Raw genomic sequence first — 11,164 nt, 5'->3', positions numbered from 1 at the left:
AACGGTTGCTTCTCCTTTGCTCTTACAATATAGCACTTAATTAAGTATACCAATGAGAAAAATAAAGCATAGCCTCAGTTTATGGAGTTCTTACATCTGCCATCGCTAAAGGAATCCTATTTTAAGCAAGCCTGAATACCTCAAGATATGTGTACTTATCACTAGGCCAAAATTCTGCACAAACCCTAATGCTTACCATCCCTGATCATCATTGCTTGAGTTGAAAAAAAATTTTTTGGTGGCGTAGCAAACACACTGCATCTTACCACTATCATACCCTTGAGACCCTCCTAGGTCATGCCTACCCGGAGGCCTTTTTATTCCTTACATCATAGTCTCAGGTCATATAGGCAAGAGAAGCCTTTGAGGACCATCCCAAAATCTTCTTTATGAATAGGTTTGCAATCTAAGAGTTAACAAGTTTTACTCTCTCTCTCTCTCTCTCCCTCCTTCTCTTTCTCTCTCTCACTCTCTGCTTGTGTGTGTGTGTGTGTGTGTGTGTGCGTACTTGTGTGTGTATTACTGTTTAATGAAAACAGAGGTATGTGCTTCTTTTCTACTGGCACTGGTTTGTGCTTTTGTTTCTTTTTGTTTTTGTTGTTGTTCGTTGAACCACAAGTCCACTCCCTGTTTTGTGTAATTACAGGTAAAAATCAGGACTGGGCATGTGGCCTTGTGATAGAGTCCTTCCCTGGCACACATGACGCTCTATGGCCAATTGCTAAGCCCCACATACACAGAAAAAAGCAAGAAGAGGTGATGTGATTCAATGCGCAGAGTGCTAGCCTTTAAGAAAAATGATCCAGGGACATTGACTAGGCCCATTCTTAAAAGCTGCAGAACTCCCAATGAAAAAAAAAACATGGTTGGGGCTGGGGATATGGCCTAGTGGCAAGAGTGCCTGCTTCATATACATGAGGCCCTGGGTTCGATTCCCCAGCACCACATATACAGAAAATGGCCAGAAGTGGCGCTGTGGCTCAAGTGGCAGAGTGCTAGCCTTGAGCAAAAAGCAGCCAGGGACAGTGCTCCGGCCCTGATTTCAAGCCCCAGAACTGGCCAAAAAAAAATGGTTATATTTTTGTGGCCTCCAGTAATATAAAGCTCTTGTTCAATGCATTTCAGCCTTTTTTTTTTTTTGCGAGTCCAGGGCCTTCAACTCAGTACCTGAACACTGTCCCTGGCTTCTTTTTGCTCAAAGCTAGCAATCTACCACTTGAACCACAGTGTCACTTCTGGCCATTTTCTACAAATGTGGTGCTGGGAAATCGAAACTAGGGCTTCCTATATACAAGGCAAGCCTTCTTGCCTCTAGGCCATATTCCCAGCCCCATTGGAACCTTTTAATTTGATAATATTACACCCATAAATGAAAATCTTATGCCTGTAGCGTTATTTTGACTTTCTTTCTGACCATTTCTCCAAATACTCACACATTAAGGCAGGATTTAAACATACATGAAGTACTTTAGAGAGTTGCAAAGATATTACAACTGTCTGTGTGTTTCTGCGTGTGTGTGTGTGTGTATGTGTGTGTGTGTGCCACCACACACTCTGCTTTGTGAAGTAAGGTCAAGAGAAGGGTGTTGTCATTAGTTTGTGTCCCTAGAACCTGGCCCTATTCCCCTTGAGCTACAGCTCCACTTCTGACTTTATTTCTTTATAAATAATAAGAGTCTCATGGATTTTCCTGATTGGCAAAGTTTGCATTAGCAGTCCTCATATCTCAAGTACACAGTGACTAGGTTACATGATGACCAAATGATGATCATCTCACTCCCCCACTTCTCTGACTCTGCATACAGACTTGATGTCAACTTGTCCTTCTAGAACTCTCTGTGCAATGACAGAAGCTCCCATTCTCTTGGCCTTAGGTGGGCAGGTGGCACCTGCTTCACAATGGTGCTGAGGCCTCACACCTTGCTCTGCTAGGTGTCCTGCCCCTGTCCATTGCCACAACTCTCCTAACTAATGTGTCTACAGAGTCTTTCCTGTCTCATCAGACAAAAATAATTAAAAAAGCTAAACAGAGAATGTGTTCACAATTATATAGGTTTATGCCAGCACTGGAGCTAGAATCAGGGCCTGGGCATTAGATGAGCTTCATTAGGTCAAGGCTATGGTACTACCCTTGAAGGGCAGATGCACTTCTGCCTTTGGGGGATTCATTAGAGAAAAAAGTCTCGTAGACTTTCTTCCCCAAAGTGCTCATGATCACCACATTCCTGCTTCCTGAGGAGGTCGCATTAAGCTTGGGCCAGGAGCACCAAGCTGTCTCTGATGTCTTATACTATGCACCAAAGACTCCTCCAAGATAAGACCTTCATTGTCACTGCATGGAAAGCCCTGCCTGACCTCACTGCTCTTGACACCTGCAACTCACCTGTGATCATTTCCTTCCCTAGATCAGGAGCTTCCTGCCGGAACGCAGTGTTTCTCAGCTTGACCATGAATACCACTGAGAAATGCACATGGTGTCTGGTTTCTCCCACTAAGAGTCAAAGCTCCCCTTCCTGGGGCGCTTAGGCAGCTTGACCTGCCAAGACATGATTCTGGAAGTTCATATGTCTAATGTCTATGCTTGTGCGGTTTCATACAGCAACCATGATCATGTGACAAACACTCAAAAGACAGCATTTGGGACCAAGCAATTTTGTAGTTTATTCACACACTCAATCACTCACATATATACTTGAACAGTTCAAACAATTGAGTATTTGAATTTAGGTTTCCAAATATGAGCTATTTTTATATAACAATATATTGGTATTGTAGTGTATCAACTGGATTGCAGACTGTGAAAAAATAAAGTCTCTACTTTATAACAATCACTTGTTGAAATAAAATAAAAGATACACAGTAAGAGAAAGACTAACAAATCATTTGCTTGGTTAAAAACAAATTCTATATCAAAAAGAAGTCATGCTGAGAGTCTTTTCATCAAAACTTCGGGTTAGGGCCTATGTAAGCAAGTCCATGAGCACTGAGGGCTTTCAGAGTTGAGCAATGTTGGGGCAGCCTTCCTCCTGTGGCTCCAAGGAAAGGATGCCCAGGGGCAAAGACACTGTGTAGCCGCTTGCAGGCTTCTCGGGATGATGTTGTCCTAATCCTTGGAGGAGAGGTCCCTACTATCCAGGGTGGAACCCACATACATTTCTGGGCAGTGTTTGGCCCTTCCTGATGTTGGAGTTCTTGAGTCCTTGAGAGAAATAACCACTGTCCATCTGAAGAACATTGTGTTTCTAACTGCACTTTCCCAGTTCTGTGCTTGTTGTTTGGGCCTTGAAGTTCATGGTCTGATTTATCAAAGTTAGTTATGAAGTCATGGTTGCCATGCACCTTCGGCTCCCATCGGAGACCCAAATACTCAGAAGTCTGACATCAGGGATCACAGTTCAAAACCAGCTCGAGGAAAGTAAAGTCTCCAAGGCTCTTATCAAGAATTAATCAAAAACTGGCAATGGACCTGTGGATCAAGAGGTAGAGCACCTCCAGTGTCCTGAGTCAGGGCAATTCTAGGAATGGAAACTGCTTCCTACTCATTGGTTCAGCCACGGGCCCCCTCAGATCAGGATGCAGATTTGGGGCCTACAACTGCCAGTACTGTTTCCCAGATTGTTCTGCTTCAGCAACGTCTATACATAAAGCGGGAGGCAATGACAGAGAACTGTCAGGAAAATTTAGGGGGACAGGCTGCATCTGAGAACCAAAGGCTAGTTTCTCACCTTGATCCCACTGAACCTGATGCCCTCTGTCCCTAAGATGCTGGTGCATTAGATACGGATTCTGAGATGGCTGTTGCTGTGGGTAGTTTGAAGGATGCGGCAGGTGCTGAAAACATTCCCAGCCATTCTGTTGCTGTCCTTGCAATGGGGAGTAATAACCATAGGATGGCTCTGGCTCTTGCTGCTGCTGCTGCTGCTGCTGCTGCTGCTGCTGCTGCTGCTGCTGCTGCTGGAGCTGTTGAAGCTGCCACTGCTGCTGGGTTGCTTCCTGTGGACCCTGAACCAAATGCCATTGGAAGGGTGGGGTGCATTGCCTTTGTCCAATGTCAGCAACCCCTCTCTGCAGATAAAGCTCTGATGAACTGAAGCTGGAGGAAAGGCCACTTTCGGTGTCTCCTCGCGGCTCCAAAGGACAGCTTGGGCCTTCTTTCCTGCCCTGCACCACAGGGGCGCACTGGCCGGCATTCTCCTTGCTGGACACCCTGGGAGGCTCCAGAGGCCAGGGACTCCCGGAGCCCCATAGGGACGACGACAGGGCATCAGAGCGGCCTAAATCCCCACGGACCTGGGTACATTTCTTATGTCGTTTCCGGTTGGCTAATATCCTCTTTCTCTCTGCATCTGGTAGCCTGGCTCTTTTATTTTGGAACCAGGTCTGAAAACATAAAAAGAGAAATACATTTGGTTACTCCTAGGTACTCAAGTAATATCCATTAGCATAAAGCCATCATGTCAGGAATTGTTTGTAGTTTGGTGTGGTCTCCGCACTACCAATATCTCTGTTCCTTGCCTTGTGAAGACATGAAAATTAAGCAATCGTTGATGAGTTCATAACCTTACTCTGTGGACTATATAGTACATTGGTAGCAAGGATTTTACCATTCACCCTTCCAAACCCTCAACGGACAGGAGGTTCAAGGACCTCCCTAGACATCCAATCAAACTCTTAGAATCCTCTGCAGGGAAACAGAACAGATCCTTCCTATCTGTTCCTCAACATGGTCCCACCTTCAAATTTATATTCAAGCTACCCCAAACCAGTACATTCATGGGTCTATATATTCTAAATGATATTCTGTTAATGCTGGGGTTTGAACTCATGACCCCTGGGCACTTGCTCAACTGGCACTTGAGGCACAAATAATCATTTCTTGTAGAGTTCATCAACTCTGCTGGGCCTTTCTCAAAACTGTGATCCCTCAGATTTAATCTTCCTTTGTACTGAATACTATAGGCATAAGCCACTGGCACCTGAACATATTGACAGGTACACACCAACTCCAATTGTAGAATTGCTGTATGTTAGGGGTTTTGAAAAGCCAGGTGCTGATGACAGATATCTGCAATCCTGGCTACAAACTTAGTGTAAATTGACACTTATGCACAACGCTAATCTTATCAACAATATCTCAAGGGCTGGGTGTATAGTTCAAGTGGTAGACTGCATGTAGAGAACTGAGGCCTTGTGTTCAGAAAACAGACACACAATCACACACACACACACACACACACACAAACCAGTAGACAAGTTCTCATTGTTATTATAAGAAATCCTGAAAACAAGAAAGAACATGACAACCCATGGTTATAAGTATAATGAGTGTGTACTTGACACAGTAAGGCCCACTCCTTTCTCCTCAACTCCCCATTTGAGCCTCTAACCTTGTACTGACTCCACCCTCTTAGAGCTAAAACCAGGTCAACATCTACAGGAAAGGTCTCTGACACAAACCTCAACCTCCCGCATCCCTCTTGGAGTTGAAGACAACTCCAGTATTCTACTTGCTCAAGTCAGAATTCTAGAGCCATTCTTACCTCACCTTTTCTTCCTATCCTAATACCACCAAATTCCATCCTCCACACTCCATTCAAATTATTCTGTCTAGGCCATAAAGTATAATTCCACACCAAACTTTCCAAGCAAAGCTAGTAGAGTCTCAACTGCTTCTTCATCCTGACTAGACCCATAGTACCTGTTTTTCCATTTAAACAATAAATGACACATCCATGCCCCAAAATTACAAGCAACCCAGTGACCAAATATTGACTCTAACTTATGAGATGAAGAAGGATGAATCTTTCTCACAATCCTTTACATTTCCTACCAAATATAGGGAGTAATTCCCACAAGATTCACAGTTTACACTTACATCAATTACAGTCAGGCAACAACCCAGCTCTTTGACCAGCTCGTCTCTGGCTGTAAAATCAGGATAGGGGTTCTCTTCAAATGATTGCTTAAGTATTTCCAAGTCTTTCTTAGAAAACCTGTGTCGTTGTTTTCCTGCACTTCCTCTCTTGGGTTTAAGGTCTTTCTCATCGGAAGATCCTGTCAGAATAAAAATGAAGCATTAAAGATGAGTGGCTTGCAGAGAAAGAAAATACCCATACACATGATTGTTTCTCTAGCTTAAAAATCCAGACTGTCCTACGTATTAGGGTGAACCTCTCTTTTCAAAATTCTGAAAGTAGAAAGTGTTGGACATGTGTCTCAAGTGGCAGAGCAACTGCTTGACAGGGACAAGGCTCAGAGTTCCCATGCAAGTACTTCCAATGTGAAATTAAAAGTGGAGCTCTGTTTCATGACAACAAAATTACTGCTGAGGTAAAGACCTAGCTTTAAATTGATAAAGATGAATTGAGAGGTATTCTCCAGTGTTGTAAAAGGATGTCCTTTGACTAACAATAGTCTATCCACTCAAATTGAAGACATTAGCTGGGCACCGCCGGTTCATTCATGTAATTCTAGCTACTCAGGAGGCTGAGACCTAAGGATTACAAAGCAAAACCTACCAGGGGAACAAAGTCCCTGTGAATTTGATCTCTCACTAACCAACAAAAAGACAAAACTAGAGGTTTGGCTAAATAGAGGAACATTAGCCAGTGTCTAGAAAGCAAAGGACAAGGCCCAGTCAGTCACTGAAGAGCTTTGATATCAAATTTCAATTGTCATTCTTTCATTCTTCCCTTCTTTCTTTTCCTATTATCTCTCACAGTCTCTCCCTTTCTTCCTCCTCTCCTTCCTGTCTCTTTCTTCCTTGCTTTATTATTAATTTTTTATCTGATATCAGGTCTTAAACATGGTACCTAATATTTTCTACTGATTGGCTAGCACTCAAGATGCAGCTCCCTCTAGCTCCCACTTCCTTTCCCCAGCCCCTCTCCAGGGTGCTGACTGCTTGAAACCCTGGTCCTCCAGTGCAGCAGCACATCTACAACCTTGCTTTTAGAAGGAGCAATACAGATCTTACTCATAAATTATTCCCTACATTTTCACTGAATCATTAAGAAATTAATACTAAACAATCTTCTTTTAACTCAAAATGAAGGAAGAAAAGGACCTTGAGAATATTACAACCACAATGAATAAGCTACTCGTACCAAAGGGACAATGACATAAGGCAAACAATATGTTACATATAACAAATTGTAGAGGTTTATTTTGGAAAGTTTGGACATTCCCAACACCACCCCGTGGCTGGGGATGTGGCAGAAGAGGTAGATTCCTGGACTTCATTTAGGGTCAAAAATCCAGCACCCTCCAAAACCAGTGGCCAAAGTAAGACCTAATTGCTTCTACAACAAATAACCCAAAGGCTTTGGAACCATGCCTATAATCCTAGCTGGTCAGGAGGCTGACTAGTGAGGATCACAATTTAAACCTGTCCAGGCCAGCAATGTTCTGACACTCTTATCTCCACTAAACTACCAAAAGCGCTGGAGGGGGCAATGTGGCTCCTATGATAGAACGCTTCTCCTGAGTAGGAAAGAAGCTTCAGGACACAATACACGAATTGATTTCAGACCTAGGCATGGGAAAAGCTAAAATTCCATGACCCAGAGAGAGTGGGGAGGGGGAGAAAGACAGACAGAGATTGAGAAAGAGAGAGGGAGGAATGAGCAACAATAGGAGGGAGGGAGGGAGGAAGGGAGGGAGAGTGCCATGGAGGGAGGGAAGGAGGGAAGGAGAAAGGGAGGGAGGGAGGGAGGGAAGGAGGGAGGGAGGGAGTGAGGGAGGGAGGGAGGGAGGAAGGGATGGAGGGAGGGAAGGCGGGAAGGAGACAGGAAGGGAGGGAGGGAGAAAGGGAGAGAGGGAAGGAGGGAGGAAGGAAGCAACTGAAAGAGGAAGGGACTGAGAGAGGGAGGGAACTAGGGTGGGACTGAGGACCAGAAAGAGCGAGCAAGGCTGGACAATCTAGGGGGCAAAAGTAACTAAGAAAAAAAGGAATTAAGGAAAAAAGAGAGTAAATGAACATAGCCCAACACCACATTGTAAGTTCTCTCCTAGCCCTGTTGAGACATGGGTGCAAAGAGACCCAGTGAAGAAAGCTGCTTTCTCAGTAGGTGTCAGTGCAGTCCTCTCCCATTCACCTCTCCTATATCTTGCCCAGAGGAAATTGGGAGGTGTTGAATTGACTCTGCTTTGTGAGGGAGATGAAGGCAAAGCACGAACACTGCCTCCGTTCAGGCTCATGTAGGCAAAGAAAATAGAGGCTAATGCTTCTCACAGCCTTACCAAGATGGACTTGACACAGGTCCTTCCCTGACCTAGGTGTCAAATTAGAGAAATCTGCAGTTCACCTAGCAGAGCTTTTCAATAACAGATTTACCTCCTATCCTGTCTTGTTTCTATGTTTCATTCAGTACCTGGGCTCAAACCCTGAGCCTTGTGTGCCACCCAAGGGCTCTGGCACCAAGCCTAGTGCCCATTCCATCCTTCTATATTCCTAACACAGAGGAAATCGCAGAGTAAAGGCCTGATAAATCAACCTCAACACTTCAACACACAGCAACACCGCCACCCCAGACCACAATGGATTCTATCCTGCCCACCACCCACTCTAATTCTCTGCCCCCATCACTATTTAGAAAGATATCCAGGAGTGTTGTTTTACCTGAAAATAGTCTAGATATCCTTTGAAAACGCATCTTGTTCGATGGAATATGTACGCCTTTATAAATGCCCACACCTATGAGAAAATTCTCCTGTACCCCAAGTCTGTCACACAGCCATACACAGTGACATTGGTGACCTGTGTTACATTCCCCATGCTTCCATCCTACAGGCTTGGGTTTTAACAGATGAAAACTCCCCTCCACCCCATATCCAATCGTCCTAAACCATTAAAGTGACCAGTCAGTTCCCAAAGCAAACACACTCCAATTCTGGAAGAAAGGAACTTACTATGGGGAGCCATGTTGAATCCCTTTTTCCAGGACCTCTCACAGGTGGGAAGAGATGATGTCCAGGGCTTTGCTCACTTTCGAAGAGAACACAGCTCACAGCTGGTCCAGGGCCTTTCCCAGCTTGGAATAGAACTCCAGTCCCTACCCTCTATTTATATAGGACACTGAAAAACACACCCTAGATCCACCTTTAGTGGCTCCACCCACTGACACAACCCCATGTCTGCCCCACCTTTGTTCCATCTGCTGCCTTCACCTAAGCAGACCTTTTCAAATCCTATCTTCTATGGTGCACCCACTGACATGAACTCTCTAGAATATTATCATCCTCTCATTATTGCTCTATCTTCACTTAGAGGTTAGCCTAGAAATTGTCCACATTGAATTTGAACACCTAGCTCATTGTTGTTCATATAATATGCAAGCATGGTATATCCTCTGTAGGAAAATGGAAGCCTTGCCTGGTTCACAGTTGATTCTGGACACTGTAATAAGAGTACATAATCACACACATAAGCAATAACTGAGATCAAAAGTTGGAGAGCTCAGAAGAACATCATATATCAACATTATGAGATAATATTTTGTTCACATGAAATCATTTTTGTCTAATTTGCCTCTACTACATGCCTAGCCAGCACATGTGCATGCTTTTAATGACACCTGTCCAGGAGAATGAGGAAGGTGGATTAAGAATTCCAGGCCTGCCTACTCAATGTAGATATACCCTTTCCCAAAACACCAAGAATTCGAGTTGTCTTGTAAAATCTCTAAAACCTCGATTCTACAAAGAAGGCAAAAATAGGACCTGGAACTTCTTCACAACTGTTCAACTCTGTACTTTCCCAAACCCAGATATAGACCTTAAAAATACTTGGAGGTTGTTTTGTTTTTCGTTGTGTGTGTGTGTGTGTGTGTGTGTGTGTGTGTGTGTGTGTGTGTGTGTGTCTATGGGTGTCAGTACCAAGGCTTGAACTCAGAGCCTGAGCACTCTCTCTTAGCTTTTTATCTCAAGGCGGGCAACAAGAGCTTACCTCTAGGCTTTTTAGTGGTTCATTGGAGAGAACAGTCTCAGAGAGCCAGACCCAGTGGCTCCAGCCAGTGATCCTAGCTACTCAGAAGGCTAGTATGTGAGGATTGCAGTTGGAAGCAGCTTTGGCAGAAAATTGCCAGGGAGACTCTTACCTCCAATAAACTACTCAACAATAAAAAATATGGAAGTGGCACTGAAGTGGAAGTGGCACTGAGGTTGAAGTGGTAGAGTGCTGGCCATGAGCACAAAGAGGCTCAAGGGCAGTGCTCAAGCCTGGCCAAAAGAAAAACCGGAGCATTTCAGGACTTTCTTGGCTCAGTGACTTCAAAACACAATCCTCAGATCTCAGCCTCCTGAGTAGCTAACATCACTGGCATGATCCACCTGTCCCGACTCCTCCCACTTCCTTCTAACCTGCTTCATCCACTCCTGGCTGTCAGCACTGGCTGTGCTGCAAGGTTAGCACCAAGGACTTTAATGGGAAAGAAGTTATGCAGCAGAAAGGGGATGAGAGCCATGAATGTGCCAGTGGGAGTGCCAAGGAGGAAACGGGGGAGCAGGCCAAGCAGGAGGCACAGGAAGAGGAAAACCCACCAGGATGGCTACCCAGTCAAGGAGAAAGAAGAAACCTAAATAAATGAAAAGGTTAAAAGGAAGTCTACCAAGTATGTGCACCCTCCACTTCAGGACTTAGGTCTTCCCCACAGTCACCCAGGAGCAGAAACGTGGGTCTGTCCTTAGGCCACTGAAACCACAGAATTTCTCAGAACTCCCTGGGGGCTGCCTACCTTTAATCCCATTACTGTAGGGGGGGAGGGGGAGCTTAGTAGGAGGGTTAACAAGGGAACACTGCCTGAGGTATTGTCAAGTCAACATTGACAATAGGAGAATCTGGGTCCAAAAGACAGAATGAGAGAGACATAGACAGAGGAGACTTTTTATTAATTTATTTTATTTTAGAATGCCTTATTAGCTTGCATTTCTCCTGTTTGGACTTAGATCCCCTTCCCTTGGGGAAGTCAGGATTCTGACCAGGAAACTCATCTGACAGCTCGGCCTGGCTAAGGAAGAATCTGGAACTTTCTATGTCCAGTGTCTAGGCCCATACTGAGCCACCGGGCAACAATGGTTATATGACAAGTAAGAACTGGATAGACACCGTGTGTGGCCTAGGAATCAGATCATTGATTTCATTTTCCATCATTTATAGATGTCAATG

This window comes from Perognathus longimembris, chromosome 2, assembly GCF_023159225.1.
Source record: "Perognathus longimembris pacificus isolate PPM17 chromosome 2, ASM2315922v1, whole genome shotgun sequence".
Lineage (NCBI taxonomy): Eukaryota > Metazoa > Chordata > Mammalia > Rodentia > Heteromyidae > Perognathus > Perognathus longimembris.
The sequence above is the reverse complement of the archived record's forward strand: the minus strand, read 5'-3'. Positions refer to the sequence as shown.